This window comes from Pocillopora damicornis, chromosome 1 (assembly GCF_964200805.1).
Source record: "Pocillopora damicornis chromosome 1, jaPocDami1.2, whole genome shotgun sequence".
Lineage (NCBI taxonomy): Eukaryota > Metazoa > Cnidaria > Anthozoa > Scleractinia > Pocilloporidae > Pocillopora > Pocillopora damicornis.
In genome coordinates, this window is record NC_142670.1 from 27,086,987 (window position 1) to 27,114,981 (window position 27,995).

The 27,995-nt window shown below is 39.3% G+C and overlaps 2 protein-coding genes and 1 pseudogene across 4 annotated transcripts in view; all 3 read right to left on the reverse strand.

Annotated features, from left to right (window-relative positions):
- The window catches only part of LOC149053031 (uncharacterized), a 152,129-nt gene that overhangs the window by 89,732 nt on the left and 34,402 nt on the right, over nucleotides 1-27,995 (reverse strand). The window lies entirely within an intron of this gene.
- Nucleotides 1-27,995, reverse strand: part of LOC149053037 (nuclear protein localization protein 4 homolog) — a 281,781-nt gene that overhangs the window by 9,010 nt on the left and 244,776 nt on the right. The window lies entirely within an intron of this gene.
- Nucleotides 1,510-18,808, reverse strand: LOC149053038 (uncharacterized; annotated as a pseudogene). The gene is made up of 13 exons (XR_016179703.1): nucleotides 18,722-18,808; nucleotides 18,250-18,306; nucleotides 9,220-11,730; nucleotides 8,613-8,718; nucleotides 7,177-7,541; nucleotides 6,829-6,841; nucleotides 6,387-6,501; nucleotides 5,069-5,349; nucleotides 4,496-4,660; nucleotides 3,979-4,108; nucleotides 3,245-3,284; nucleotides 2,399-2,506; nucleotides 1,510-1,820 (listed from the first exon to the last, which is right to left on the reverse strand). The product of XR_016179703.1 is annotated as an uncharacterized LOC149053038 (transcript).

Sequence of the window (27,995 nt, forward strand, 5' to 3'; positions counted from 1 at the left end):
GCGTGTAAACCCTTTAATGGACCGGTGATATCTAAATCTTAACTCGAAGTCGTTTAACGTCGTTTCATTCTGTCTAAACCAAAATTAACAAACACGGGTAATAAAATATCATTTCAACCGATACAGACATCTAGGGAAGAAAACATTCTATATTCTTGACAATCCGTTCAAACAATAAGGAACGTCAACGAAAGTCTTCAGCTGCTTGAAAATACCGCTGACTAGCACGCATGTTGATATGTTGATCACTTTGCAAGTTGTGAGAATATCTTCCTTCCGTTCCACATCTCGTTAACTCTTCGAGAGCCAGTGCATAGGAATTTTTAGAAGTTGAAGGGCTGGAAAATAAACTGACTGGAACTCCGCTTTCAGGGTTGGCTATATAAATCTATATTATATTTGTCAGGGAACACTCGTCGAAGCGGAGGTGAACTTGTTGTTGAACTTTCAATGGGGCGAAACCTCTATAAACCATAAAGAATCATGGGAGTTAAGCCTGAGAAAGAGACATTTTGTATTTGATTTTTGCTGAACTTTCACACTTTTTAAGAACAAAAAGGTAGCTCAGCATCTACAAATTTTATAATCTAAGGCCGTTACACGTTTTATACTTATCCACCACACTGAGACAAGGGGAATCTCACTCTGTAAAAAATTACGCTGTTAATTCAAGCTAACCACAAACGATTAATTCAACTCAAATAGTGTCTAGCATCTAATTTTTCTTACAGTGTCAACCTAAATCAAAAATTAAGAACACAAGAATATAGTAACTGATCACTAACTTAAGAAGCTCTTAACTGTTAAACCAATTCTCTATGTCTGTTCCTTGGGAAATGCACAGAGAATAATAAGGAGAAAATACATTCTAATTTCAAGCTGTGAAGTATGAAATAAGATGCTTGAGGGTAGTAATGTGCTTCACATGTTCTGGACGACAGAGCTAAATAACGAAATGTGACATCACAGTTATACGGTCAATAACACGGGCTCAAGCGCTCGAGGTTAAAATTCAGCGAAATTTGCGGCGAAAAATAGGGCTGGCATTTAAAACCAAGGCATTTTGTTGTCGTTGAAGGCATTTTCCTATTTCCAGTGTTTTAAAGAAGAAAATTAAATTCTAAAAATATCTAAGGGGTTTACAAAGTTTTTGGGAGTTATTCTGGAAGTTATTCTGTAAAAAAACGCCTAGAATCTATAGCATAGCACATCCAACGTGCAAACGACTCAAAATCCGCGCCAAAGCGTAGCGCATGCGCAGACGTTATTCAGCTCTGTCGTTCTGGACGTCTGAGTGAATTCCGACTTTAGTATTCTTTAGCTAGTGGTTCTCGAGTGCAAAAATACGGGTAAATATGTTTTTTTTTTAGAGATAATCTTTCCCCTATCTTGAATCGCAAGGAAGACGAACGACTTACTAAGCGCGAATGCTCGACACAGACGCTCTTTAGAGTACTCACAAAGATATTTGACGTAATACAGAAACGACTCAGTCTCTATCGTATATGACTAAGGAGAGTCATTTCCTACAATCTCATTGCAACAATACTGCTCTGCTAGACGTTTACATTCCACCAATTTGTGACACAAGGTATCGTACAAAACTTTGTAAGTAGCTTCGCAGCCTCCTTTTTGTTTCCAAGCCATTAACATTTTGTAAGCCTTCTCTGCCAGCTCCTTATTGGCTTGATCAAAGTCATCTATTGCAGGTTCGTTGAATCCCAGGCGTCTTCCTAATGTCTTCCATTTTCCTGCAAGTTCCCTGGACAGACATTCCAACTCCTCATCTGATGGTTCACCATCTTTAACCAAATAGATACCTGAGGATAACAACGGAAGGAGAATAAAAAATTAGAAAAGGGATGTTTCAAGGCTTTAGCGAATAGCGAACAGTTGTGGCGAAAGGCGACTTCTCACCTTTTGGTATCATTTAATACCGAATCGTCTGCCCGAAAGATTGTCAAGCTTGAGTGAGGATACATTTGCAGCGCCAGGGGAACCATATTCCCAACCCATACATAAAAAAAGATAAAAACGCTTAGGAAGTTTTCCAGACTCATTATCTATTTCTGACCTCTTATTTCGCGTATGTCCCGACAAGCATCTTGAAAATGGAGGCCATTAACGTCTCTTAGCTATAGTCTCCAGCCGTTAATGCTGGAATAGGTTAATGTTGTTCAAGATACACGGGTGTTGGATTAATGATAGAGCCCACTTTTAATTCATTATTTTTTATTCTCTTATATAAGTGGTAAAGAGGATGTCTAAGAAATATAATGCCAGTCTTTCTGCATAAACAAGTTTTACCATACATAAACGCGTGACAACAACATGTAAACTTCAAAAAAATACAATTAAAAAGGAAAATCCATCGCGACATTTTCAATCTCGGTACTACCTGTAGATTGGGGTATCTTCTTCCCAGAAGCTGCAACAGGGCTGTATGACGATGATTCTGAATTTGGATGCTTTACAATTGAATGTTTCACACTTTGGGAGGAGATACCTGCAGAATAATGGGGTCAATTAGATGGCTGGGTTGAGAACTAATGCAAGTTTTATGGCGCTGATAGTTCGGAAACGTTGATGTGGTGATCCTGGACTGTGATCATTCGGGTAAGACCCGGCGTTCACAAATTAAAGTGGTAAGTTTTGTCGATTTTTCTTAAAAGTAACAATGGGCATTGACAAATTTGACGAAGGGGGCAGTTATATTGAAAAATATTCGATTCAAGATTTCATTTGAAAAGCAATAGCAGGTGCAAAGGATTCATCACTGTCAGAGTTACTCCATTATTTTAACGATACAGCCAACGGAATAATTTTCTGGAGAATTACACTTCTTTGTGTCTTTCCTAAGCCGTTTTGTGTTCTATTCGTTTTCAGCATCAAATTCCCTGCAAGGAGGGACGCACGCACCGTGGTCTGCATTGAGTTTACTGATACATAACAGAGACAATAAGCCATCACTGTTGAGCGTGAGGAGGACACGGCCCGATTTATTAACACATGAAGTAAGGCAGGTTATTATGACTTTCCGTTGAGAACAAGTGCTTTGTCGCTAAAAGCTATATTTTCAAAACCCATAAAGCCTACATTTCTGAATTTACATATTTTAGAACGAGATGACTGGTCTTAAGTAATTGTATTTATTTGAACAACATATTTTAGAACAAGATGAATGGTCCAGTAAATTGTATTTATTCGAACAACAACGAAACCTACAACAAAAACAACAACTTACCACTTCCTTCTTCAAAGTCAGAGGTGACAGGAATAGAAGCCTAAATGGAGGAGGGAAAATTTGCAATATTACGGGTGCGTATGTGATAAATAGAAATGAGGAAATAAAGAAAATTACTAATTAATAAGAAAAAGGAAAATTAATTAAGAAAAAAGGCAGAGGCATAGAAAGGGACTTTAAAGCAACTGAAAAGTGAAGTAACCACAAAATCAAAATAAAAAATTTGCAAGGTCCTGCATGTTCATGTACTGTTTTCTGTGGGTAGAACATTTCTTTACCTATTCGACGTTCCTCAGATTCGTCCTTAATAAGTTTCGTGCCGCCTTAAATGACCTCATTATCTTACTCGGAAACTAGCTTTACTACTCCTAGGAGAAAGAAACCTAAAAATGGAGAACTTGCTAAAATGGCTTCTTTTCATCTTAGTAAGCGGTCTGACCACAGGCAATGCACTTTGGAAGTAAGGTGAGATATTTTTATTGAGAATTTGACTGTATTTTTACTTCCTAAGAGCGGTCGTAATTATTCCAATATAAACTAAAATTTTCGCCATGACTCTTATTTCGCAAGATGATCATCTCACAACTGGAGCTTGGGCTGCCTGTGGTTAAAGCATTGCTAATCCTTTTAATTAATTGTCATCTACTGTAGTAAGGTTGGCATCAGTACTTTATTAGCTCTGGGCTAAAAGTGCATTTAATTAGCAAATCCACAAACCGTGAGATGTCACCTACTTGAGACGCTAATACCATGATAATGTTGCACAAAAGTTCCTGATTTTGGTCGCAAAACTTCACTCCTGGAACACTCTCACTTCCTAAGCAAACTTCACCACCTGTGTAATAAACTTTGTTCTCGTGGAATCTGTTAAAAATGAAATGAATTTAAATGAGGCAAACCTAACGTACACCAGCCGAGTCTTCGTCTAGAAAAGCACACGTTTTGAAATCTTTTCTTACAACCGAAAATGACAACACATTTAACGAGAGCCCTACTGAATATTTGAAAACGAGCATTTGAAGACAATAAAGCCGAAACAAAACCAACATGTATATCTCCATGGCCCTATTGATTGATAAGAAACCTAGAAAAGCCATGGCGGAAAATGGTTCACTGACAGTTGAACAATGTACAATTTTACAATGGAAGGAATAAATCATTTCTTTGTAAAACTAGCATGACGTAGCCTAGAAGTATTCAATTAAATCATATGTACTTGATGGGCCAGAAATAAATTGTATTATATTATACTTCACAAACTGCAGGGCATTTTTCTGATCTGTGCCCTGGGGTATGATAGCCTCGGAAAGAGACACCAAAATTTTCTCCTCTCCACAGACTGGTTTAGAAGAGCAGCCTTCGTCTTTGTAGGGTACGACACATTCCGATATATTCCGTATTACATCATAATACAGTCTTTGAGAATAGCAAAAAAGTTTGAGTTTAAAACGTCCACGAACACCGCTCTCACACAAGCACGTAAAAAACCGGGCATGCTGAGGCCTAGACCTATAGCAAAGTTTTCCTACAAACTCAGTGAAGCCCGAAGTAGATTGTAAAAGTGATCTCATCAACTTGATTGGACGGAATCTATCGAAAAAGAAAAGGAAAAATCAAACACAGCCCAAGCAATCCAATGGAAACGATTATCAGCCATTGCACAGTAATCTTGAGTATATACGTACTCGAGTGGTCATTTCAATTATTGAATCTATAGTTAACTAAAAGAAATCCAGGTATGTATGACTGTACACTAAAATACGTTTGAATTTCCTCTACGTCATGCGTATTATTTTTCAAATAAAGCCGACGAGAAATACTTACCCAGAGAAATGCCTAACTTTAAATTGCACTTTCCCATCTACAAGACGTGGCGGTTCATCTAATTTATCTGTAATGTCTTTCCAGTCATGTGCTTCACATTGTAATATCCTCAGTTCACCGAGACGTAACTCTGCCAACTCTTGTTTTTCTTTACGGAAGGCGAGAGGAATCCTTATTGTTACAGGCGCGATGAGACTAACATTTTGAGAGCCTGAAATGTAAATAACTGGACCGACAAGTCCTCCCTCTCCTTTTAGCTCACTGCTTGGGAATTCTTGTACCTGGATTTAAAAGCAAAACAAGTTGTTGGGCATGTTAAACCACTCCCAGCATAAAGATAATTTGCTTTACATTGTGGAAAGTGAATTTCAGGATGAAATTTTTAAATTATCTAAAATTATAGTACACAATGTAAATGTCCTTTCAAAGTTTTATGTAGTAATATAAGCATTATTATGTACAATGTATACACTGGACTTAATATAAAATGTCTGATTGGTCAAGAGCACTCAATCAATATACAGTAAAGAGTGAAGTTTACATATAACCCAATATCTACCGCAGATATTGCAGTTATCATGTCGAGTTCAACCTCTGCCTAGTTTCCAAGCCCTGACTGTCTGTGAAGTATTCTTAAACTTTTGCAAATTTGAAGAGATGTCTTCTTTCGTAATTTGTTTAAAAGATGTATAATAAAACAATAATTTAATTTGGTTTTTGCATGATGTCATAACTCACCAAATCTTATGTCTGTGTTGTCTTCGGCTTACGTAGATAACTCAGACCTTGGTTTTGCTAATTCATCATGATATCATACATAACTTCATCCACTAATTGCATTAATTACAAACCAATACAAACCAATTTACCTGACAGGAATGACTTCAATTTGACATTTATATCGAAGCAAAAGTCTGTTTGTTGCTTAGAATGAGTTTTCTAAAACCTAGTTTTAAAAAGGGAATGCCCAGGATCCATGAGTACACAGGGGACAGTAGTACCACAAATAATTCGAAGTTACCAAAACTGCTGATTATAACTTTGTCACATGTATCTTCACACACATGCAAGCACAAGCCCAACTGTCCTCTATTTTAGCTTAAAGTTGTTAATTAATATCTCTCTTTCCATGAATATTGCCACTAAGTTCATGGAGTGTATGACAAGTAACTGAGGGTACAGGTTATACTATTGCAACACCTTTGTTTTATCTCCTTGCTTTTGACAATCCCCTCACGCCAATCCTATGACTTTCAAAACTGGAAAATAAAAAAATTGCAGGACTCATGCATGTATATAATTTTATAGTGCCATGCACCTTGATTGTCACACAGAAATCTTGATAAACAGGAACACAACTCTGAGGAATTTGGACACTGACATCAGGAAGGTCAGGCACAATACAGGTCAATTCCGGGCCTCCTGCAGTACCTCTTGAAAAGGTGAAAGACTTAGGACGCCAGACTGCAGCAAATGAAGAAACTGCTGATTTTGTACAAACAGCTTGTGCAAATGGGAAAAGCCACTTGGGAACTGTTGAAGTTTCTGCATATAAAAATAAATGATTGGAAATGCATCCTTCAGCTGTGTTTTGAAGTCTTCAAACAATAAAGTTACCCCCAACAGATGTTATTATGATATTTATGCTTCAAAGAATAAAGTTTAATTTGCAACAACATGGTTATTGAGGAAAATTTATATTATAGTGATTAAAATGCATTGGAGACTTCATGTAACATTTGTGCAATAATTACACGTACTGCTTGGATACACCTAAAGGGTAAACGAAAAAAAAGTTCTAAAGTTGGATTTGAAATGCCTATGAAGAAGTAAGAAGTCTACTTTGACATTATGAGTGCAGCAGGTCATGCATTGCAGGGATAGATGTCCGCATCTAAGTCATTGCACACCTACTCCTTCTCCCTTAAGTCAACTGATAAGTTCGGGTTACCAGTTGGGTTTAATTTTGGGTTAGGAGAGGGGGAGCTGCACATTTCTCAAATGCTGACATTGATGCCAGTGAAAAAGGGAACCTAGGAATATCATGATCATTCATTAAGTTATTATTAAGTTATTCACAGCTGTATTTAATAAAAACATAACGTTACCTGATCCATGCCAAGTATTGTGTGTCTTTAATTCCTTCCATTCATTGTTCTCTTTGACAGTCAGTTGCTTGATAACCACCTCATACCCCTCCAAATATGGGGCATTGTGCATCAAAGATACAGTAAAACTTATTCCTTCAAAACTTTTCTTGTAATCCAGATCTGGTGGGCCATCATGAGATATTTCAATAACACTGCTAACCAATATCTCATCACTGGCAGTGGAGGGGAAGAGGGTCCTGGGGTTCCACAATAAGCATCTACATGCAAATGGCACAGGTTGTTGTACAGCTCCACTGCAAAGTTTGATGGAGGCACCAGCTTCCCTCAGGTGCCATGAGTCTTCCTTACCTCCGATTTTTCCTCTGAAATACAAAGGAAATTAATTATCCAGCATTTTAAGATATTTTTCCCAAGTGGAGTAAGCAATGACAAAGGTATTTAAAATGCAAGTGGCAAACTGGCAGTTTGAAAAACCCATTTAGATATTGACACTTAATTTCAAAACTAGATCTAATAAATGTTATTTTTCTTTATTTTTCTTTTCTTTTCCATTAGTTTGCTTTTCCTTGACTCAAATAGCCTCAAGTTATAATCATAAATCAAAACATTTATTTAAATGATTCACTATCATTTTTGATAATAATTAAATACCCCTTTATTGATGGAAACACTGAAAAAAAATGTTGAATACCTGTAGAACATGGTAATTGAACTGGGTGGAGTAAACTATCTTCTGAAATCATACGCGTGACATCTGAATCAAAGGGTTGTGCAGCAGCATTAGACTTGAAATCACCAGTATGATTTCAGACCAAAAGTGCATGGCAAAAGTTCAATTACCACTTCATTACATTTATTTTAAATTTCCAAATTCAGTTGCTAAATGAATAAAGATCTTTTTAAAGCCGGTACAAATACATATATGTTATTTATCCAGTACTGAGCTGGTGTGTAAAATGTTATAAAAGTTGTCGTTCTTTTTTTCTGCAATTTGATTGATTTCCTAAAACAATCGGTTAAATCTAATTTGTTGCTGTACTTTCGTGGAGCTTTCTCATTAGCTGGGAAATCGATGCACTTTAGAGCAAAAAATAGTGCATTTTATCAATAAATCGTGCCAATGAGAACCAATCAGATTGCAAGGATCACCAGTGATTTGAGCACGAATGTAATAAATTTTTAATAGCATTACAGTTACTAAGCATGAACTTTATTAACTAAAGATTAAAAAGAAAATAAAATAAAAGAAAGTAACTGTCATTTATAAAGAGGTCCGGAGGGTTGTTCTTTATTCAGAGCACTTTGTCAAAAGTTGCCATTAGTTAACACCTCCTAGCAACTCCAACCCTGCTCTTTACAATGGTCTGTGCATCCATGAGAAAAAAAAAACATGGGAAAGGCAAAAAACTGAGTCATTGCAGAAAAACCCATACCTTTTGATCAAAGTCTTTTCATTGTCTTCAGTGTCTACTGTTGCATCTTCTATATCTGCCAAATCTTTCCTGTCGGCGTAATAAGGTACCTCATCCTCCTCTTTGGCTGGGGAAATTATTATTTTGAGGTGTTTGGTTTCAGTATGCAATATAACGGACATTTACTACCACTTAATTCCCAATATCTGTTCAACCAAAATTGTTCAACATGGGGTCTTTCCGCACTAACAAAAAAAGTTGTTTATTTAAAACGATTTTTTCGTCATCACTAAATTTTGACAAATTTTGGCCAAGGCCGACAAATCGTGAAACACATTGCCGACAAATTTGTCCCAAGTAAAATCTGGACAAAATTAATTAAATAAGTAAGACCGTGATAAACTTGTCGATTAATTATCGCAAAAGCTACGAACAGCGTGTAGCTGAACTGAAATCAGGTTACTTCAGAGGCAAAAATTCTCTTTTGTCGCAAAACTCTGGGATTCTAAAATTTTAAAACAGCTTTGAAAAATCCTAGAAATTGGAGGTGGAATCCTTTGGCAGACTAGCTCGAGCAGTAACAGAATTTTCAACTTTGAAATTTATAATGTAGATGTAACACTCAAACAAACTTTTGTCCTTTCATTTTGCCAGGACAATTTTAGGCTGGAGTCATGAAAATCGCGAAAGCTCGGATATGCATTGATTAAGAGTATAACATAAGATTACCGTATGACTCTCCTTCTCCAGCCATGTCCCCCACTTCTTTTGCAATTTGTAGATGACGCTCACGGTACTCGATTGCCTTAGGAAAGTTGCCTAAGCTATGAAAGGCATTGCCAAGACTTCCATAAGCCCGTCTCTCTCCAGCTTTATCCCCCACTTCTTTTGCTTTTTGTAGATGACGCTCGTGGTAACTGATAGCCTTATGAAAATCGCCTAAGCTATCATAGGCATTGCCAAGATTTCCATAAGCCCCTCCTTCTCCAGCTTTGTCTCCCACTTCTTTTGCAATTTGTAGATGACGCTCGTGGTAACTGATAGCCTTATGAAAATCGCCGAAGCTATGATAGGCATTGCCAAGATTTCCATAAGCCTGTCCTTCTCCAGCTTTGTCTCCCACTTCTTTTGCAATTTGTAGATGACGCTCGTGGTAACTGATAGCCTTATGAAAATCGCCTAAGCTATGATAGGCATTGCCAAGATTTCCATAAGCATGTCCTTCTCCAGCTTTGTCTCCCACTTCTTTTGCAATTTGTAGATGACGCTCGTGGTAACTGATAGCCTTATGAAAATCGCCTAAGCTATGATAGGCATTGCCAAGATTTCCATAAGCCCGTCCTTCTCCAGCTTTGTCTCCCACTTCTTTTGCAATTTGTAGATCACGCTCGTGGTAACTGATAGCCTTATGAAAATCGCCTAACTTCTGATAGGCATTGCCAAGATTTCCATAAGCCCGTCCTTCTCCAGCTTTGTCTCCCACTTCTTTTGCAATTTGTAGATGACGCTCGTGGTAACTGATAGCCTTATGAAAATCGCCTAAGCTATCATAGGCATTGCCAAGATTTCCATAAGCCCATCCTTCTCCAGCTTTGTCTCCCACTTCTTTTGCAATTTGTAGATGACGCTCGTGGTAACTGATAGCCTTATGAAAATCGCCTAACTTCCGATAGGCATTGCCAAGATTTCCATAAGCCCGTCCTTCTCCAGCTTTGTCTCCCACTTCTTTTGCAATTTGTAGATCACGCTCGTGGTAACTGATAGCCTTATAAAAATCGCCTAAGCTATGATAGCCATTGCCAAGATTTCCATAAGCCCGTCCTTCTCCAGCTTTGTCTCCCACTTCTTTTGCAATTTGTAGATGACGCTCGTGGTAACTGATAGCCTTATGAAAATCGCCTAACTTCCGATAGGCATTGCCAAGATTTCCATAAGCCCGTCCTTCTCCAGCTTTGTCTCCCACTTCTTTTGCAATTTGTAGATGACGCTCGTGGTAACTGATAACCTTATGAAAATCGCATAAGCTATGATAGGCATTGCCAAGATTTCCATAAGCCCGTCCTTCTCCAGCTTTGTCTCCCACTTCTTTTGCAATTTGTAGATGACGCTCGTGGTAACTGATAACCTTATGAAAATCGCATAAGCTATGATAGGCATTGCCAAGATTTCCATAAGCCCGTCCTTCTCCAGCTTTGTCTCCCACTTCTTTTGCAATTTGTAGACGACGCTCGTGGTAACTGATAGCCTTATGAAAATCGCCTAAGCTATGATAGGCATTGCCAAGATTTCCATAAGCCCGTCCTTCTCCAGCTTTGTCTCCCACTTCTTTTGCAATTTGTAGTCGACGCTCGTGGTAACTGATAGCCTTATGAAAATCGCCTAAGCTATGATAGGCATTGCCAAGATTTCCATAAGCCCGTCCTTCTCCAGCTTTGTCTCCCATTTCTTTTTTTGCAATTTGTAGATGACGCTCGTGGTAACTGATAGCCTTATGAAAATCGCCTAACATCTGATAGGCATTGCCAAGATTTCCATAAGCCCCTCCTTCTCCAGCTTTGTCTCCCACTTCTTTTGCAATTTGTAGACGACGCTCGTTGTAACTGATAGCCTTATGAAAATCGCCTAAGGTATGATAGGCATTGCCAAGATTTCCATAAGCCCCTCCTTCTCCAGCTTTGTCTCCCACTTCTTTTTTTGCAATTTGTAGATGACACTCGTGGTAACTGATAGCCTTATGAAAATCGCCTAACATCTGATAGGCATTGCCAAGATTTCCATAAGCCCGTCCTTCTCCAGCTTTGTCTCCCCCTTCTTTTGAAATTTGTAGATGACGCTCGTGGTAACTGATAGCCTTATGAAAATTGCCTAACATCTGATAGGCATTGCCAAGATTTCCATAAGCCCGTCCTTCTTCAGCTTTGTCTCCCACTTGTTTTGCAACTTGTAGATGACGCTCATGGTTCTCGACTGCCTTATGATAATCGCTTGAATTTTGATGGACAATGCCAAGATTTCTGTAAGTCTCTTCCCTTCCAGCTTTGTCGTTGGGTTTCAACTTTTGTGTATTTTGCAAATTTTCGCCTACCCTCCAATATGAAAAAGGAAAAAATGGCGTTCGTGAGAAGAAAAGAGAAATAATCTAGCAATCATAAATACACAAAAAGTTCTTTTCTTCATAGAGATTGTCTTTTGCATTTAGCTTTCCACTTTTTTTTTCTTATTCAAATATCCGTACAATTGAATGTAAATAATATTTTTATTTAACAAATGGCCAAATTGATTGGAAACTAACGAAATGTAGATGTTCCTCGATGGATTACACTAAGTTTGACCTTGGATGAATTTTATTGCAAATGCTCTTCCGGTCCTTGCCCACAGTTTATTACTAAACTATGGAAAAAAAGAAATAATCGTTTCGGGATATCCTTTTCTCCATTTGTTTGAGGCTGGTTTTCACTAATGACGGAGTCGAAGTGGTAAGAGCATTTCTGTTCGAGTGAAAACTGAATATCGGAGTCGACTCCGACTCCGACTCCGTTGTAAAAGAAAACCAGCCTTTGGGTGATGCCTTATCATCGGCCGTTAAGCTTTCTACATAGGAGATTGATATTGTAGTGAAACAATTTATTAAAAAATCACCCGTCGCAGTTTGAGGATAAGTGTTAACAAATGTTTTGTTCCCCCCTCCTTCTGCATTCCTAGAAGCACCATAACCTAAACATAACCATTGCTGGTAGAGAAGAGAAGGGAGAAGGCAACATGGTTCTTCTAAATGTTTTAGCATGCCTTTGGCAAAAGTGCTTCACATCACTGATGATTGGAAACAATTAAAAAGTCCCATTTATTGAGCATGACATGCAGAAACTATAGTGGGAAGCCATTGCCTAGGTTCTGCTATATGGTTACCAATGGGCTAATTACTGCCTAGTAAATTTGTTACATCTTTTTGTGGCCTTGTATCTTTATGGGGATGAAGTTATCACTTCAGAGACGTTGATATGAAGACTTAGCCAATTTGTAACTACATAAGATAGAGAGGCATTGGGCAAGTGCTTTGGCGATGATTTTAAACCTAATGATGAAGATGTCTTGGAATTTTTATATTACTCAAGTGTTTTAAGCCTTTGCATCCTAACATCAGCATACTTTTTTTCCGTACTGTTCTCTATGCATATCCTATGGTGCTGACAAAGAGAATTTGTTTAACAACCAAGAGCCTCTTTAGTTCGTGATCATTTCCTTTATTCTCATGATCTTAATGTTTGTTTTAGAGGGGACACTGATAGGAGAAAATGGTCACTAATCACTCTTAGAGATCAACTGGTGGAGTCCAATTCTCAAGATATTATGCTCTAAGGAAAACTTTCAGTCCCTCGAGACTAAAGCAAGCCGCCAAATTAATTAACAAGTTATTCAGAGCTGAAGAACCAACTGAAGCAGAACTGACATCCTTTGAACAACTGAAACGGTTTAGAGAGTCACTGAATTGCAAATCTTTACCCATATTTCTCTGGATCTGCACTGGTAGTGATGTGATCACTGTACGTACACAACATAGATGTGCACTTTGCTATCCTTGAAGGGTAGCATTGATGTCCTTTTGCCAGAACATGTAGACCATTGCTAAAACTTCCATCTACATATGAATCATACCCAGCACTGCTTGAGGAGTTCACTAATGTAATGAAAGAGGAGCAAGCCTGTTTTGTAGTATTGTTGAGTATGGAAGATGTGAACAATTTAAAATGAATACTCAGAATGCTTTGAAATGAATACTTTGAAATTTGCTTCTTAGTTTTTACAATTTTTTGTATTTTCACATTACTGGTATATTTTTTTAACACAGAATACAAGTTACTGTTGATGACATTTTCTAAACTTTCCGAAAAAAAAAGAATTAGGTCACAAATTTATATCTATTCAAATGTCATTACAGTTGTCACTGGCAGTTAGTTTGGTTACAAGTTAGAAAGCCTTTCGAGAGGGATTTAAAATATGCAAGTTTCATGACTACAAACTCTAAATTAAAATTTTATCAGCTGATCTCTAATATCACTTTAAGACTTTAAGTAGTAAGTGTAAGTGGTCATAACATAACAAGATATTAAATTGTCAGCCCCTTGAAATGCGAAAACTCGGGGTAAAAGGTTTGTTATCTGACAGCTTGTTATTTTTAAAAGAACCCATTTTAGCAAGTTATCCATTTCTAGGTTTGCAACATTAGACAAGCCGTTCTTGTATAGTAAACCTAGAAAACATAGTAAGCGGTCAGATAACAGGCGATGCACTGTGGAAGTAAAGTGAGGTATTTTTATTACGAATTTGACTGTATTTTTTTATTCCCAACAGCGGTCGTAAATATTCCCATATAAACTCTTATAATTTCGCCATGACTGCTATTTCGCAAGATGATCAACTCACAGCTGGAGCTGGGGCTGCCTGTGGTTGGAGATTCCAAGGCATGTTCCTATACTTATCCAGTTTAAACGAGTCTCACGCAGTTGCTCGATCATTTCCTTTGTAATAATGTACGCCGGTCTCCCTCCTGAACTTGCAGAGAATGCCAATGGAATTTTTTCCTTTAGACAAAGGCATGATACATTTAAAATATCTGACGTCTTTCTTAATAAGACGACTAAAGACAATTCTAACAGCTCAAACAGGTTTGAAGAGGAACTTTGAGACAGTGATATGGCGATAAGCATTGTTGTGTATTCCTAAAGCTTCCTGGCACAGATTTCTAATCCTACATGAACAATGCGTGATAAACGAAAGTCCCTTTCAGTGGTGCTCTTTAGAGAATCAACAAACTTTGTAAAGTGTTCTGCACTAAGTTGCTCCGCCATTTTGAGAGAAATATTCCGCTTACTAGCTGTTGTTCGCCGGCTCAGAAAAAGTAGTCGATAATCTCGCATAGTGATTTCTTTTTCTCGCGCAACAATTTCTCATTCTCAACAGTTAATATTTAATTCTCAGTATATTGCTACATCAGTCTTTTCCTCGATTAAGGTTTTATCATTCTCGATGGGTAATTTAAATTATTTATTATTTTTTAGAGGGCACGGTAACGAATCTTGCAATTTGATTGGTTCCTTACCCGGCCAGTATTTTCCTATCTCTGCCCACGGGCCACGGTAACGCTTTCGTGAGTCGCTAAGTACATCCCAACTTTCGTTGCCATTTTTCATAAACGTATCTTGTTTTTCCGGCTGGGCAGTATTTTTAAGCAAACACGTCGGTCATTAACTCAAGCCGATGAATAACTTATTAATCCTCTCTTTTCTCTCACTCAAATCACTTTGGTTGACAGAAAAATATTGGTTTCAGAATGAATTTGTATGAACAATAGTGTCATTACGTTGGTTGATAAGCGGCCTAAAACCCGTCCGCAATTAATTTTAATCGTTCACAAAAAGTACCTAGAAAGTTAAAACGTGAGGTATTTGGTTACAGTTAAACTGAACGATGGAACTTTCATTCATTTAATACCTGAATTTTCTCAAGCAATTTGTTCGCAGTGAAAGAGCGAGCGAAGTTTTAATTTAAGTTCTACAACAAATATACGCTCTCGGTGAGTCTTTCCAAGTCCGTTCTATCTGAACATTTGTACCGTAAATTGCACAACAGAAACTGAAGGAATTTTTTGAGAAAAGACCGCATTGAATCCCCTTGTGTCTTGTTGGAATGTGCCATTCGAATTTAGTTTTTGTGAAGGAAAGACCAGATTTACACACGCCATTGCAGCAAACAAATGAGCAAACTCTCACAACTTAAAAAAATAAAAAAATTGAATTTACTCACAATTACTTTCCTCGCCGTTCACTTAATAAACAGAGGTAAATCTTCGTACATGAATGAATCGTCGATGAGAGTGAATAATACTTTCCGTTAGATCATTGACTGTTTTTGAAGAAAACATTGTCGTGAAAGTCCTTGCGAAACTAGTTCCGTTGTTTTTCAAATGTTCTTACGCTTTTTTTACTTACGCGCTCTCTAATTGACAGGTGTCAGATTGTGATAGATACTTGTAAAAATAATGTTTCAAAGTTTGTTTGGAAGCCTTTTAAATTATCGTTACGGTAATGAAAATGTTTCGCTAAGGCATCTCTCTTGAATTTGCATCATCTCTATTTTAACTACCATTTACTAGCTCAAAAACTGTTCAGTTTATAGAAGATCTTGCCGTATTTACAGCCCTAAATCCTTCGGGTTCTTTCGGAAAGAATTTCGTCAAGTTTCAAAAAAATAAATATGTTATTTACCGGCTAAGGGTCGGTCCCTATGGTGAAAAACTGTGACCTCGGTCTTGAAAATGCTGCCCTCGACCTACGGCCTCGGGCAGTATTTTCAAGACCTCAGTTTTTCACGGACCTCCTAGCCCGCAAATAACATATATTTATCAATAAAGGGCAAAATTACTGAGCGCTGATTGGTTGAGAGAGAGGGCATTTTTTTCTTAATCGAGGGCATTTTTAGTAATCAAGAGAGGGCATGATTACCTGTTAATGATTGGCTAATCCGTTGCATTGCTAATCCGTTGCTTCCCAGATAAAAATAGACTGCGCGCGTGATTTTCCTTCGTATAAATTTTGCCCTTTATTGATAAACAAGTAATCCCATGAGACCTCGTACTATTAAGGATTAATTGCACTTGAGTTTTCAAAATTTTCCAAATTGCCCTCGTCGCTTCGCGACTCGGGCAATTTTGGAAAATTTTGAAAACCCTCGTGCAATTAATCCTTAATAGTACTTGGCCTCATGCGATTACCTATACATATCGCATGACAGTTCTTCACTCTCATACAGTGATTTCTATTTCTGATGTAGTGGTGATGTAGGCTAATTTCAAATTGTTTTTAAGACATAGTCTGGTAACTAATTATTAGTACCAAGCTGAGGCTAAGGGGCGCTTATTTTGAAAGCAAGATCGGAGTGACTGTAAGTCGAATATGAAGTTTTGTGCCATTTCTGTGTGCAAAGGCGTACTAGACTCAGGTATCGTTTCTTCAGCCTCTTGCTCCTCTTGACTATCCGCTGCCCGAGTTTCTACTAGATCCAACAATGCGCTCTACCCAGTCACTGTCAGACTCTGAATTTGAGTCAGAGGCTGGCTGAAAGTTTTTCTGACTGTTCTCCACAATAGAAGTCAAAATCTTACTGCCAATATGTGCCTCACCACCCTAACTCTCTCATCTTTCTTTCCTTTAAATGCAATAAAGTTCAAGTTTACCTACTCTAAGGGATGGCGACTGGTTTCTGTGATAGAGATCTTCCTAGTCAATGTCATTGTAGCCCTGTTTCTTTATTTCGGCACACTTCCTTTCATTATCTGTTCGCCGCTTATCTTTTCTCATTTCAATGTCAGTTAGATGCTCAATATAATCTGCAACAAGCTTTTCTGAGACAATGTACTTTTCAGAAAACTCTCTGATTGCCTTTTTATCCCCTGCTTTGAGCTTACCCTTTTGAAACATCTGTTTTATTTGAGCTCAAGGCTGATAATCATCAGGTTTACGGCCACTCGTAGATGTTTTCGTACGTGGAGAAGGTGAAAGTCGGGACGTTTGGTGTAATCGGGATTGGTTCGTGGAGTTTGTGTGCCTGGAGAAGGACTTACAAAGTCTCAAAGTTTATACTTCCATATTCAAACTTCAGCTATACAACGTTAATATCCCACAGTGAATGTTCGCAATTTCTTGTTTCACCTCAAACTCATTTAATATCGAGATATATTTACATTCAAACATTTTGCGTTCGCAAGCGAAACGTTCTGAGATAACTACGGCATGGAACATACCACGAAGTAGTGAGGGGAGTGTCGCACTTTTGTCAGTCACGTTAAGGTGGGGGGTCAGGAGTTTTTCTATTAAAAGGCCAGGGAAGGCCAACACTTTTTTTTGAAAAAAATACCAAAATTCCCCAGCCACCCCCCTCCAAGAAGAAACGTACCTTAATTCTTTAAGATCGAAGAGAGGGACATCGCACTGAGCTTCATCTTCGCGATGTAATTTCGGTATCAGGTCACTGAGCCGCGAGAACTCGGATTTACTCAGTCCGGCCGATCAACATTACAGAGAAGTACCAAGTCTTACAAATACCTTTGTATATTCTTGTGGTAACAGAGAAAGTTTGCTTCGCAAAATAAACTTCGTTTCGACCGGGCTTAACTGTTGTAAATCAGAAACAGTGAACCAGAAAGCTTAATTGTCCATAGGATTCAATTTGTGCTATATTTAAAGCCGAAAAACATTAGTTTAAGCAGCTCCCATGAAGAAACTGAATATTTTAAGCTGTGTTTGAAAAAACAGCTTTAAAACATGTTTAAGCCTTGTTTTGAGTGGGGTATAACCCTGTCACTGGCTAATGATGCATCACGTTAAGCAAAACGAGGTGAAAGTATCTACCAAAAGATGGCAGACTAGCCCGCTATTTATTCCGCTGGGACTTTAACTAACAGCTCTAAAAGCCACGCAATATTTGCAGCATGATTAAGGTTCTTGTTTCTCCATCTTCACGTCGTTGTACTAATTTTACTTTCAGACAAAATTTAAGGCCATGATCAATATTTAAAGTTAACTTGCAAATATGTAGCTCTACTCTAAGCATGAAAGACGTCATTGTGGAATAGTGTTAATGTTCTCATTCAGTGTTTTCAAACCTGAAGAGCTGTCTTGTTCACGATCTCGATCTGTCTCGCCTTGCGGAACCTCCATAGCTAAAAAAAGAACATAAAGGAAAATATTACTTATCTTCCCCAAGAGCTTCAGCGGTCAGTTCATTTTCCTAATTTATCAAGTTAAACAAGCCACAATGCAAAGGAAAAAATCGAAGGTTTCTTTGCACACCTTAATCTCAAAACAATCGTATGTACAATTTAAAGAATTAGCTGCGGCTCAATTTAAATAGACGTAAGTATAGTAAGATGCCTAAAGGTGATTCCGTTGGATGCCTGGGAGCTACTAAGTGTAGCATTGAAAGAAATTGTGCAGTTATAGTGTACCATGATTAGTCATTTAGATCAGCCGAAGAAACCACTGTAGAAAATTTTAGTGTTGAAGAAAAACTGTGACTGTTTTTGTATTTGAAAATGGTGGAGAGTCGCAGCTAAAAAACCTTTTTCTGAAACAAACTGCCACTCCACCTGCTAATCTCCTCGTGTTTCTCAGCGCCTGTTTCATTCCTCCTAAAAGCAACAGCTCGGTAAAAACAATTTCCATCCCCGCTGACAGACTTCTCTCCTTTGAGCCGTGATTTGTTTATCGAAAACGTCAATAAGTACGAAAACAGGCCGTATACACTTTAATACAAATGAAAGACTGTACTTAAGTTAAAGCCGACTGTACCTAAGTTATTTCCTAGAGATTTGTAGTTAAGTTTGTGGTAAGAAAGAAATCGATTAAAATACCACAGCATGACAAATAAACTCAACTGTCTCCTTTATCTAATCAAAGAATCATGGCCAATCCGTGCATGATGAAACATAGTTGTGAACTTGTAGATACAGGCCTTACAGCAAAGCAAGGTTGCTCTTATTTCAAAAGCCAACGTTCCGGAATATCACGAAGAGATTCACAATTATGGTAACCATCCAACTCCGCAGAATAATTAACCTATGTACAGCCGACAAAAACAGCAAAAAATAGTAACTTTGCTCATTATTGTGTCGCCCTCCTCAACGCTCCACCGAGCGATCGAGAATCTTGATCCATCGTCATTGACGCCAGGAGGTGCAGTTGTTCCATTGCTTGCGGTTTGAGGAGACGAGATAATCTCCTGGCGTGGGGAGATGTTGTTTGCGAACCTCTATGAGCTAAAATCTCGAATTTGATTTTAGGAGGAATATGACAAATTTGAGGGGATTTATTGGGTACATAGATTTGTCCGATTTTCGTCAAATTTCACCAAAACATTCAAGGAATAATGATAACGGATGTATAAACGGTTGTGAATATATGGAAGTCATATATTTGAACTGCGGTTAAAGACGTGAATATGAAAGCGATCTTCGCAGTAATGAACACTACTTAAGAAGTAGTAAAAAGAAGTGATAGATCGCTTTCATATTCACGTCTTTAACCGCCGTTCAAATATATGACTTCCATGTATTCACAACCGTTTATTCATCACTTCACGGGTTTATTTGGAACCAACACAGTGACCAACTTCCAGTCGACTTGTTAGCTCAGTTGGTAGAGCACTGCGCCGGTATCGCAGAGGTCATGGGTTCAAATCCCGTACAGGCCTGAATTTTTTTCAGGCCTTCTTTTCTTTACTTTTTAAGTAGTGTTCATTACTGCGAAGATCGCTTTCATATTCATGACAACGGATGTGTCGGGAAATCGTGATATTTGAAATATTTGTCCCATGGCGTCCATTTACGCAACACGCCTCACATATTTTTAACTACTCCAACTTTAGATGCCGATGATCATGTCTAAAAGTACACCCCGAGTGACCACGCGTGACCACGAGTGACCACAAGTCACCACGAGTCACCACGAATGACCACGAGTGAAAAAGCAAAAAAAAATCAATCATTAACTAAAATAAAAATAATTGATCAGCTAAGAAAAATATTAAGGTGAATTTTATGGGAAATGCTAAAGGAAAAGGAACTATAGGGCTGACCGACATTCCGCAAAGGAAACTACTTTGCGGTACTGACATCTATCGACTCAAGTGAATCAAGGTTATCCCCTGACACTTGATCTATGGGGAGCGTATCATATATCTGTTCGTCTCACATGTTACTGGTGAAGATGGCGTTCTTGAGAGGGAAGTAATTGTTAAAGGTAAGCCAAATTTGGTGTGGTTGGTTTAAGAATGAATTTATAATCATTGGGAATTTTCTGAGATAATGTTCTTATCAGCGGCCATCCCGTGGGGTTAACCCAAGAGAACCCCCGGGCATTTGCACCAAGACATTTGAAAATTCCACCTATCCAGGGCCAATATTTTCCCACAAAAAGCTTCTACTGTCCCTTCCCCGGAGAGCATAATTTGAAAGGAATTCCAAATTGTAACGTAATTTCCTGCATAATTTTTAATAAAAGTTTAACAATAATATATATAGTAAGCAAAATATGAATTATTCAAACAGATGGCAATATAAATATTCAACACCTAATCATCAAAAGATTAGCATGGAAGAGATCATAGATTTCTTGCGAAAAATGTTTTCGCTATGTTAGGGAAGGATGACCGACAAAAGGGGACAGATTTACGAGAGAAACGTAAGACACGTTTACCTTTTTCTCCGTCGCCATTTTGGAGCCGTTTAACGGTAATACCCAGCCCCCCCCCCCCCCCCCCCCCCGTCCGGATCTTTCATTTTCAAGAGAGCGGCGATGTTACAAATCCCGCGGGTCTTTCCCCGTGTATCTTGCCTCGGAAGTGCAAAAGCGGTCCAATGCCCCCATCCCGGGCCAAAAATTGGCGACAAAAGTCAGCAAATCCCGCGCTATTCCCCAGTATGTCCCCAGGGTCAACCCCCCGTGATGGCTGCTGATAAGTGCATAAGATGCATCATTCCTCTAACTTGGGACATGCTACATGATTATCGGCTGTAAATTTGAGCGGTGATTTGAGATATTATCTTGTTCATCGACGCAAAATGTTGAGTAAACTAGGTTGAATAATTTTGCGCGATACCCGCGAGCAAATGTGTGTAACGGTCATGCAAAATTAATTTAATTAATAGATCCTTAAAACATTTTCAGACGTCATTTATTACGGCAAAACGATACGATTGCGTTCTTTCAGTCGACAGCTTAAAGGTCAAACTATGAATGAAGCGTTGACGACTAGACTTATTACTAGACTTATTACAGATTACAAGGAAAAAATCACATTCGAACTTAACAGAAATTTAGATTTTGCTATGAGCTTTCATAAAAAACTTTCAATAAAATCACATTTATTTCACTTTTATTCGGGGTTTTTAATGAATGAGGGCTACAGTTCTTTTTCCTTTAATACTCCCCTTAAATTCATTGAGATATTTTTCTAATTATTATTTTATTTTAGTTAATGATTAATTAATTTTACTGGTCAGGCAATCAAACGCCGGCAACACTCGATCGAGAGAGATGTGGATTTATATGTGTCATAAAATGCTTTTAAAAAAATACGGTATTTTACGAGAGAAGGAAGCAAATAATCATAGAGATCTGTAGATTATTCTGAAGTTTTTATCTGGCAGACAGCATGAACAACGCACTTGAGTAATTCCTACGGAAAGTCTACTGGTCACGCAACAGTTAGTTTGGCGGAGTTCTGCATGGAAATGTTCGATGGCGGTAATAAGGATGTAATAATATGTGTGCAAACATTCAGAGTAATTGGTTAAATACCATGGCAGTGAAAGCTTCATACATTTTACCTATTTTGAAGCGATTTCCCTGGCAAAAACCAAGAAAAACCGAGGGGGGGGGGGTTGTCTATCTCTCCCCGGAAAAACCAAAACAGATGTTATGATATGCAAAAAAAAACCTTCCGGACATCAACGTTTGCTTTTTCTTTCTTATGTAACTCTCAACTGTTATGTAATCACTTCGGACTACTCACGTGTCAGTTCTCGGGTTACACGAAAAAAAACATATTGTATAATAAGAGAGTCGCTATCGCGTTGTTGTTGTTTCGTTAGCTCTAAAGGTAACCTGCCTCTCAAGTGATTAAAGTTTGTGTTCAAAGAAGCTTACTGGACTCAGACTCACTATCTTGCTCTCTCGCGTCCTAAAGGACAAAACTTGGTGTCAGGAGTGGGATCACGTTTCACGAGCTTTGTTGTTGTTGGTGGAAGTTTATTTTATATTGGTCATGACCTCGACCTCTGCTAGTCAGCAACCTTCTGGTTCATCGGCTGCTGCACCGATCTATACCACCACAGTACCGCTAGCCAAACCTCCAGATCCTCTTAATCTCGAAGACAGGTCACGTAGAGGCGATAACTGGTTACACTTTAAGAGAGCATGGCAAATCTATGAACGGGCGGCTGGGATAAGTCAAAAGGACGGCCCAGTCCGTGTTGCTCATTTTCTTAACATCGTTGGAAGAGAAGGAGTCCAATTGTTTGACACCTTTACCTTCGCTGAAGACGAAAGCGCTGACAATATTGATGACGTCCTGGCTAAATTTGAATCTCGTTGTTTGCCGCAGCGAAATCAGACGTATGAACGGTACCTCTTCAACAAGAGAGAGCAAGAACCAGGAGAAAGTGTCGATCAATATTGCACAGCACTGATGCGCCTTTCTGAACACTGTGGGTTCCTAACCCTAAGAGACAGCTTGATAAGAGACCGCCTCATCCTTGGAGTCAAGAATGATCGGTCACGCAAGAAACTTTTAGAGAAGAAAGATCTCACTTTGGATAACGCGTTGGATATCCTGCGAACACAAGAGCTAACTGATATACGCGCTTTAGACATGACAACTGAAGAAGCCAATGTGAATAGGGTAAAAGCCAAGAAAACGAAACCGCCTAAGACCCAGACTGAGGATACAACACCGCATAAACACACTTCAGGTAAGAAGCGGACTCCTCCGTGGAAGTCAAGAGGGAAAAGTTCTGGTAACCCCGACAATGTATACACACGAGAATGCAAGTTTTGTGGTACTGTTCACGAGATGAAAAAGTCAGCTTGTCCAGCAGTTGGCAAGAAATGCACCAAATGTGGCAGAGACGGACACTTTGCAAAAAAATGCCACTCTCGCTCTGTCAATCACGTACAAGATTGTGAAATCTACAGCCACAAACCCTCCCCCACATCAGCTTATGTAACGGCGTGCCTTAACAATAATGCCCAAGTACAACTTCAGATTGATACAGGTGCTTCATGTAATATTCTCCCCAAAAGTGCCTACATCCGGGCTACAGGAGACAAACAGTGTACAAACCTTGAACAGTCGTTTACAAGGCTCATCATGCACAACAAGACTGTAGTCTGGCCACTTGGTCAAATCCGCCTACTAACTGAACGGAAAGGAAGAAAATATGGAGTTCTTTATCACATTGTGAAGCAAGATTTGACACCCCTCCTCTGTCGAACGACGTGTGAAAAGATGAACCTGGTCAAAATCTTGGATGCTGACGTAAATGCGATTCACGACGAAAGAATTGACGTCTCGTCAAATGTTAGAAGTGATCCTATCCTATATGAATTTACCGATATCTTCACTGGAATTGGCTGCCTTGAAGGAACCTACTCCATTCAAGTGGACGAAGGTTTCCGCCCGGTGGTACATCCCCCTCGTAAAGTGCCAGTCCCACTTCGAGATACCCTCAAGTTAGAGCTGGATAACATGGTGAAGAGTGGTATCCTCGCCAAGGTAGTTGAACCGACATCATGGGTCTCTAGCCTTGTCATAGTGAAGAAATCTAACGGGAAAATACGAGTATGTCTGGATCCTCGAGATCTCAACCGCGCAGTGAAACGCTCGCATTATCCACTTCCAACTATTGAGGAAGTAGCAACTCGCCTTAGTGGTGCTAAAGTCTTTAGCGTGTTAGATGCCAAATGTGGATTCTGGCAGGTACAACTTGATGGAAAGAGTAGTTACTTGACAACCATGAACACACCTTTTGGTCGCTATCGATGGCTCAGAATGCCATTCGGAATAAACTCAGCCCCAGAAGTATGGCAACAACGAATGCACGAGCTAGTAGAAGGACTCGCAGGTGTTGAAGTCATCGCCGATGATTTCCTAGTTTGCGGTTTTGGAGACTCTAATGAAGCTGCAATTGCCAACCATGATCAGAATCTCAAGGCTTTCCTCAGTCGCGCAAGAGAAAGAAACCTCACTCTCAACAGCGAGAAGTTGAAACTTCGACAGTCACAAGTTCCTTTCATAGGACACCTCCTTACAGCGGAAGGTCTAAAACCTGACCCGTTAAAGGTACAAGCTATAGTGGACTATCCGGTGCCTACCAATCTCGCTGAACTCAGAACGTTTCTGGGAATGGTGCAGTATCTGGCGAAATTCTGCCAACATCTGTCTACAGCATCACAGCCCTTAAGACAGTTGGAAAAGAAGGAAATAGAATGGCATTGGCAACACCCCCAAGATAAAGCCTTTAAGGAGATAAAAGAGCTCATCACTAAAGCCCCAGTCCTACAGTACTTTGACGTGAGTAAGAATGTCACTATACAGTGCGATGCCTCACAGTATGGCATTGGCGCAACTCTACTTCAGGAAGGACAGCCAGTTCACTACGCCAACAGGGCACTGACGTCGACAGAGCAAAATTACGCACAGATTGAGAAGGAGCTCTTAGCTGTTGTATTCTCTTGTGAGCACTTCGAGCATTACATTTATGGCAAGCACGTCACAGTCGAAACAGATCACAAGCCACTGATTGCTATACAGAAGAAGCCAATCAATACAGCTTCTAAGAGATTACAGCGTATGATGCTACGTCTTCAAAGATTTGACCTGAATCTCACTTACAAGCCAGGCAAAGAGATGTACATCGCTGACGCACTTTCTCGCGTTCTACCTAAGCAGTCAAAGGTACCAAATGCTAGCACCTCATCCTGCTATAAAGATCTAGAAACTGTCAACTTTGTTGAAGACTTATCGATATCAGAGTCGACACTTGCCAAGTTTCAAGTGGAAACGGCCAAGGATGAATCTTTACTAGCGTTGTCACAAGTCATACGCGCTGGCTGGCCTACAAAAACTTCCATGGTACCTACAAGCGCACAGCTTTTCTTCAAATACCGAGATGAAATGACGCTCCAAGATGGCCTAGTTTTCAAAGGAACGAAGATCGTTGTCCCAGAGAGCCTTCGCCGTGACATGATAGAGGAAACACACAAGTCCCATCAGGGACTCCAAGCATGCCTTCGAAGGGCCAGAGAGGTTTTCTTCTGGCCAGGAATGTCTGCACAACTCAAGAATCGTATTGATAAATGCTCTATATGCCAAAGTGTGAGACCTGAACAAGCCAGTGAACCTCTTCAGCCTCACCCAGTTCCTGACAGGCCATGGCAACGAGTTGGAACAGATTTGTTTACCTTCGAGAACCGAAACTACCTCGTATTAGTTGATTACTACAGCAACTTTATCGAGCTGGATCATCTTGCCGATACTACGTCCCAGACAGTCGTTCACAAGCTGAAGATGCATTTTTCGCGACATGGGGTACCCGATTACGTAGTTTCTGACAACGGTCCTCAGTACTCATCCTCAGAGTTCCGAAGATTTGCAGTAACGTGGAAGTTCACTCATATCACCACCTCACCACACTATCCACAAGCTAATGGGATGGCCGAAAGCGCAGTCAAAACCTGCAAGACTTTAATGAAGAAAGCTCTTCTGTCTCAATCCGATCCATATCTTGGTTTATTGGATCACCACAACACCCCCACTGCTGCGACAGGTATGTCTCCGTGCCAACGACTTTTTGGTCGCCGAACTAAGACACTTCTACCCTTCTCAGAGTCTTTACTCAAGACTGACCAAACAGTTAGTGATCTTCTCAAAAGGGATCGTGTCAAGCAAGCGAAATATTTCGACCAACATGCTAAACAACTCTCAGAACTCAAATCAGGTGACATAGTGCGCATGAAGATGCCTGGAGAAACAAAGTGGTCAAAAGCAGTTGTTTCTTCTAAAGTGGCATCTCGCAGTTACAAGGTTGAAGTCAATGGTAGATCCTACAGGCGTAATCGCAAGCAGTTGCGTTCTACCATGGAACCACTTCAAGAAACCCCCTTCAAAATGGACGAAGATGACCTGACCGTTCCAGACAATCTGCAGGAACAGGACCAACCCCCTCCAGCAAGTTCTCAAGTAGGAACATCCATGTCCCCTCCAAGATCTCAACTACCCCCAACACCTCAAACAGAGCTGAGTGCAAGACCACCTCACGAAGCTACTACAACTGAAATACGGACACGACATGGACGATTGATCAAGCCACCTAAAAAGTTTGACATTGAGTTATAGTTAAAAAAAAAAAAAGAAAAATAGGAAAAAGGGAAAGATGTTATGATATGCAAAAAAAAACCTTCCGGACATCAACGTTTGCTTTTTCTTTCTTATGTAACTCTCAACTGTTATGTAATCACTTCGGACTACTCACGTGTCAGTTCTCGGGTTACACGAAAAAAAACATATTGTATAATAAGAGAGTCGCTATCGCGTTGTTGTTGTTTCGTTAGCTCTAAAGGTAACCTGCCTCTCAAGTGATTAAAGTTTGTGTTCAAAGAAGCTTACTGGACTCAGACTCACTATCTTGCTCTCTCGCGTCTTAAAGGACAAAACTACAGAAACCAATTTGTCTTTTTGAGTTTTGGGGTAGATCCTTTAAACTGGCCAAATTTCACTGAAATCGATGAGACGGTATGTAGCACGACTGTCTGGTGCTCTCGTGGACACACTCTTAAGCTTTGTTTTGAATGGGGTATAACCCTGTTACTGGCTAATGATGCATCACTTTAAGCAAAACGAGGTGAAAGTATCTACCAAAAGATGGCAGACTAGCCCGCTATTTATTCCGGTGAGACTTTAACTAAAAGCTCTAAAAGCCACGCAATATTTGTAGCATGATTAAGGTTCTTGTTTCTCCATCTTCACGTCGCTGTACTAATTTTACTTTCAAAAAAAATTTAAGGCCATGATCAGTATTTAAAGTTAACTTTCAAATATGTAGCTCACGTCATTGTGGAATAGTGCTAATGTTCATATTCAGTGTTTTCAAACCTGAAGAGCTGTCTTGTTCACGATCTCGATCTGTCTCGCCTTGCGGAACCTCCATAGCTAAAAAAAGAACATAAAGGAAAATATTACTTATCTTCCCCAAGCGCTTCAGCGGTCAGTTCATTTTCCTAATTTATCAAGTTAAACAAGCCACAATGCAAAGGAAAAAATCGAAGGTTTCTTTGCACACCTTAATCTCAAAACAATCATATGTTCAATTTAAAGAATTAAGCTGCGGCTCAATTTAAATAGACGTAAGTATAGTAAGACGCCTAAAGGTGATTCCGTTGGATGCCTGGGAGCTACTAAGTGTAGCATTGAAAGAAATTGTGCAGTTACAGTGTACCATGATTAGTCATTTAGATCAGCCGAAGAAACCACTGTAGAAAATTTTAGTGTTGAAGAAACCGTGACTGTTTTTGTATTTTAGTGTTGAAGAAACCGTGACTGTTTTTGTATTTGAAAATGGCGGAGAGTCGCAGCTAAAAAACCTTTTTCTGAAACAAACTACCACTCCACCTCCTAATCTCCTCGTGTTTCTCAGCGCCTGTTTCATCCCTCCTAAAAGCAACAGCTCGGTAAAAACAATTTCCATCCCCGCTGACAGACTTCTCTTCTTTGAGCCGTGATTTGTTTATCGAAAACGTCAATAAGTACGAAAACAGGCCGTATACACTTTAATACAACTGAAAGACTGTACTT